Source organism: Megalobrama amblycephala, linkage group LG2, assembly GCF_018812025.1.
Source record: "Megalobrama amblycephala isolate DHTTF-2021 linkage group LG2, ASM1881202v1, whole genome shotgun sequence".
Taxonomy (NCBI): Eukaryota; Metazoa; Chordata; class Actinopteri; order Cypriniformes; family Xenocyprididae; genus Megalobrama; species Megalobrama amblycephala.
Window position 1 is genome coordinate 22,146,357 of NC_063045.1, and position 6,430 is coordinate 22,152,786.

Below are 6,430 nucleotides of genomic sequence, written 5' to 3' on the forward strand. Positions count from 1 at the left end.
TTGCTCAACCTCCGTTTACAAGCAACATAAAGCAACACAGCTAAATGACGCCCTCTGTTGATTAACTGTTAATACTAGTATTAACTTCAACACTGATTCAATATTAATTTAACTCTCTCGGTGTGGACACATATGAACAGGCCTTGATACTTGGTGTTTTGTTGTGTCCTCCATATTGATGTCTTCTGTTTATTCATGTGTACAGGTAAATATCAAGCCATCATTATGGTCATAACACACACACACACACACACACACACACACACACACAAAAATACTGTTCTCTGATATTTTGCATAAATACAACATTTTCTTGTGATTTAAACCACCTTGTATTCAGTAAATGTCCATCCTGAGCTCTTTCCTCTGGTGTGCGGAGCCGATAACATCTGAAGAGTTTATGAATCTGTGATTGTTTAGAAGAGTTTAACTCCAGTAAAGACGGTTTATGTGTCTGAAGATTGGCATTACAGTGAGTATTTTTATTACAAGACATGAGGAAGGCAAGCTATAATAATTTTATAATAATAGCAGATATAATAACATTGACATTTACAGTGTAATGAAATAAATCATTCTCATCATCTTTCTGTATGGTCAGTGTGTTATAAATAACAAACACAGTGAGTGAGATAAAACAGTGTAGAAGAGCTGAATGAGGGATCTCATGTTATGAAACTAAAAGCAGGTGTGGCAGGAAGAGTTTCTCAGTGCTGCTGGAATAAAAAATTGACATTTTCTGGAGAAATCTGTCACATCTTACACTTTCTGTTAAATATTGAGTGTTTCATGAAAAATAAAATGCATTAATAACTAAAAAGTGTTTTTAGTTCTATGTAAGAGTAATTTAAAGTGATTTTTTTATACTTTATATTACTTTTATAAAATAATTTAATTTGTGTTGTGGGAACTAGACAAATGATTATATTACTTTAATATGAATGTGTCTGATAATCGAATAATATGTGTTATAGAGGAGCTCAGCCTTCAGATGTAGCAGGTAATCTTGAACAGATAATAATTATAACACAAATCATACACTGACCACAGAAACACACATCAGTATCACAACATACTGTATATAAATAATATGCATATTGCTGTTGTTAATTTGAGATTTTCTCTCCTCCGGTTGAAACACATGTAGCAGCACAAGTGCAGATGAATGACATTAATATTGTGCTTTTGAGAAACACTTTTTGAGGCGATAGTTGCTTATTTCCAGAAACAGATCAACAGTTTTGATTATAACTATTGGAGACAAACAATGACTCCATACATGAGACTCTAATTAAACTATAAGAATTAATTTTCTTTTATTACATAAAAGCTTTTTATGTTGCAAAAGTTATGTATGAAAATGGAAATACTGAATTAAGTGAGCATGTAATTGAAAAAAAAAGTCTCTGTGGATTGAAAAGTTGATCATGTTTAAGCCACAAGTTTCAAATGATGGCTGTTATACATTAAAATATATTTGGTCTGGAGCCGTTACACTGTATTTTTAACTTTAATTCATTATTTCTGAACCAGTATATGACTGACAATCTTTATGTTTCATTGCATATTTAACATTAAATCCATTAACAGCATTTTTCTGTGTATTTTCATTATACATGACACATATCAACACTATCAGTTTTATCTATTAAAAATAGCTTTCCTGAAGGAAGTGTGTTATGTAAATAAGTAGTGCTTTAATACAAATTACAATCCGGTACTTAATTTCTTGAGACCTAAAATTGATACTTTCATTTCTCTCTCTTTTCAAAATCAGCTTTATTGCCAAGTGCTGTGGGTTACATGTACAGGGAATTTGTCTTGGCATAATGGCGCTTAGAAATAGTATAAATAATATATAATACACATCTGTAAGGTAAGGTATTAAAATGAAAATAAATTTTGAAACAAGAAGCATCAATATAATGTATAGTTTCATTATACTCTACCTGTCACTTGAGTGACAGGTAGATGCCGCTGCTGTCTGTGAGCCGTCACTTTACCTCAGCTAATTCCAGCTGCTGAATTTGGCATCTCAGCCGTATTTGTGCTCGATTATTTTATCCCTCAGGGGTCTGAGGATTTTTGGGACCCTGGAGAAGTTTTGACATGCCCTGACATTTGTGCTTTTCAGTTGTTCATAAACATATTAATGGAAAAAGTGTCATTACACTGTATTCAGCACAAACTAGGCTACAATAATATGTGAGGAACATGTATGTACATGTTTGTGTTTTTGAAGGAATAACGTTTATGCGTGGTTATTGAAAAAACAAAAAACTTGTTTTTCAGTCACTGAAATAAAGCCAAAAAATATATATTAAATCTTTGTTCACAAGACTTCTGGGTATTTGAGGTTGTAGACTAGAGTTTTTGCTTCAAAATGAGGTAAAAATTATGCTGCCTGCTTGTTCATATAAAACAACAGAGACATCTTTGGTCATCAAAACATCTTTGGTCAAGAAACTCAGTATGCGTGGAGGCGTGAATCCTCATGTATAATGGGTGATTCTCACCTGAGAAGACAAAAGAATTGCATAAAGAGCTCTAATGAGCTGCATAATAATGAGCTCTTTCAGTCAGGTAGGCTGTGAAAAAAACCTGTGAGACATTGATCATGTCTCAAGCTCATGGTGTATATCAAACATACAGAAAAAAGTCTCTTTCAAACTGGTTAGAAAAAAAATGCGATGATCACGACGGTGTGACCGCCGACCCGAGAGTGTTAGGCTATACAATTATAAAATATGGCTTGCTGCATAATATTCGAGACTGATGTGTGTCTGTGTAGATGTGTATGCATGCGGAAGAAACAGAACACACGTTGTTGGATGGCATTGGCTAAAAGTTTTGTTTGTGACTTGTGAGATTTACTACAATGACAATACCAGGAGGATATACAACTCTGACAGCACTGCTTGGATATTATAACTAAAAGTGCTGCACTATTTTGAAAAAAATATACTTTGGACACGGCTCATTTGTTTGTTAGATATGATCGTATACAGTTCTACAACATAAACGCTGCTCAGATTGCATTATTTCTTGAAGAACGATGACAGAGAGCAGATCATTCAGAAGAAATGTTATGCAAACAATGGATAATATATCAATATTTCATGGACAAAAAGTACTGTTTTTTGTTTTGCAATGGACATTTATATTTTACCCAAGTGCCACAAATTGGATTCTCGCGATCTCTATTATATATGGAATTACATTTGATCCAAAAATAATGAACGTAACTTTTCAAAAAAACTAATAAAAATATAAATTGAAACTGAATAAAATGTCTTTGAAACTTAAAAAAATAAATCGCAGGCAAAATGTTTGACTTGTTTTTAATACACTGCATGTTTTGCTAACAGTTTATTTTCTTTCTTTCACTGATCTTTACTTACAAAAGCATTTCCAGAGTTTTCATTTATGCTTCTGAAGTTTTCGTTTACAAAGAGTTTTCGTTCGTCTTTCTGGCACAAATCTCTCGCGGGGGCGGGGCCAGCAATGGTGTGTTCTCATTGGCTACTGAGTTTTTGATTGACAGCTTCTACTTGACCTGGAAGTGAAGACGTCAGCGTTGTGTTTACAATTACATGTGTGGAGGTGAGCGTCTGTAAGCGGCTTTTTAATTCATTTTAGTGATGTAAAGATAGGCGTTTTTATTATTTTATCTGTAGCTGCTGCTACTATGGTGAGATGATTTCTTAGGCCTAGTACAGACGAATGATATAATCATCATTATCATCAATCATCGTCGTTATCTGGATACTCGCGGTAAGTCAGTATTTTTTTACGTTTACAAAATCAAATATAAGTAACATTACTTGCTTTTGCTTTTTCAGATGGAGAGGTATTTTAGAGCTCATTTAGAGCCCACTTTATACAGCAGTGTTGTCTTGATTTAACCCAATCATTACAGGATCTGGTTATGTACTGTACATACAGCCTTGGATTAGATCATATTTAAAGGGGAAAAGGTAGTCTTTAATAATAATACATATAAAGTACTGTGCAAAAGTCTTAGGACACCATTAGATGTTGTTTTAGCAATGGTATAGTGACCATATAATTTTTTTTTTTCCAGTCTTCTTATTAGAATATGACCAGGAAATACTTTAAATTTGTAAGCATTATTAAAAAACAGGAAAAAAAGACTTCTACAGGCTAAAGTGGCAAGTATTTAGTGACCTCTCCTTACACTTGAGTAATAGTGAGAACCTGGCTCTCTCAAACCTAAATGGAATGGAAAATGACTGGAAGGCCAAGAAAACTTTCAAAATCTGATCAGAAGTTTCTCCTTTGAAAAAACTGGAAGTCTAGGAGGTCACGTTAAATACTGATTTTTGCTTATAGAATCAATTTTGTTCTGATTTTTGTGTGTGCATATTTCCTGTATTTTCTGTTTGCATTGTAATAAAGACCAAAAAATAAACATGGGTGGTCATTAAAACATTGCTAAAAAACAAAGCTAGGACTTTTGCACAGTACTGTATGGCCAAATGCAAAACCTAATACATGAAAGTAATTATGGCTGAAATTATATATAATTTGTTTGAAAAATATATTTTAAGTCTGCATAATTTGTTATGTGGAAATTCAAAGCAGTTTGTATTGTTAGATTATAATACATCTGATTTCTTATTTTCCAGGGAGTGGAGCAACTTTTCCATTAACAAAATTCTGATGCTGACCCAGAGGAGGGAGTGGTAGCCCCAGGGATCCTCTGTCCCCATCAGACAAGAATCTTATTTTGTTCAGACACATCACCTTTGACTGACTGGGATCTTGATCTTCAGACACCTGATTTTATGCAAATATTTAAATTTTTTTGGAGCTCTAGATTAAAACAAGACACAGTTCACAAACACACAAGAGGTTGTACTTTATTCTTACTAGTTTATTCATACTGATCTTGGATTAGCATACCAACAACATATGAATGTTTAAGTGATAGTTTAACCCCCAAAAAATTCTCATATATTTTACTCACCCTCATGCCGTCCAAGATGCATATTACTTTCTTTCTACAGATAAACATGAATTAGGATTTTTAGGAAAATAATACATGTCTTTGAGTCCTAAAGACACAGTAATCCATGCGACCCCAGTGGATGAATCAATGTCTTCTGAAGTGAAACAATAGATGAGAAAAATACTAATAATTTAAACTGTTTTAATTATTAACAATCGTTTCCCACCAACCATCATACGTGTATGGGTTACAGTCCACTTATGGGCTCACAGAGATGGACTATTTTCTTAAAGATATTTGTGCTTATGTGGAGAATGAAAGTCATGCAGTCAAACCAAAATGTATTCAGACAACATGAACATTCCATTCATTAAGTTTATTCACTATAGTTTAAAAAAATGGTAATTTTATGAATTTTACACATGTATTCTATAATAGGTGCTTGTGCATTTTTATAGTAATGTACTGAATATCATGAGAATACTGTACATTACATGAATATGCAGTTAGTGTTTTGTGGATTCTCATCGTTCCTTTCACAACATAATTGCATCCAACACTTTCACTTTGATACTTGTGTGTATTCTGTAATGACAATAAAGAATTTAAATTTATTTGAATTGATTCATATTTTCATTTACATTTATTCAACTGTTTTTTTTTTATATAAGTCACAATTGAAAATGTTGATTGTTAAAAAAAATTATCTACTTTTATATGTTAGATGATAATGTTAACTAAATAAAATAACTAAATAAAATTATTAGAATGATAAAAAATGGCAACAAGATGATTCTTTGTGTAGAGTACTGAAATGCCCTTTGAGGTCTATACCGTCTTACAGCAAGCCACGACTATTATTTTCATATTGTTTGAATCCTTCAGAATTGAGTGATCATTAATTGTGATGGTGTATGTGCATATGCTAACAATGGGTAGAGTGATGGCCATGGTTGCCAACTTTGATTACCTGGTTGGAGTGAGACTTTATTGACGGCTGAACATGTATATGATACTAGTATTCTCTTTAAATTGTAACAGCACAACGTAATCAGACACAACAATAGAGAAGAATCATCAGAAATAATCAAATATTCTCCAGAAACATTGGACATTATGCAATATCTTCAGTATTATAACCTTTAATGTACAATTAAACCTCAAGACATTCATTTTCTCTCGCGTTTGATCTCTCGAGTTTATGTCGAAAAAGTAGAAGCCGCAGATAAATACAGATAAAATTCAAAAACAAAATATATCTTTAAATGAAATAAGAAGCCGCTTACAGACGCTCACCTCCACACATGTAATTGTAAACACAACGCTGACGTCTTCACTTCCAGGTCAAGAAGAAGCTGTCAATCAAAAACTCAGTAGCCAATGAGAACACACCACTGCTGGCCACGCCCCCGCGAGAGATTTGTGCCAGGAAGTCGAACGAAAACTCTGGGATCGTAA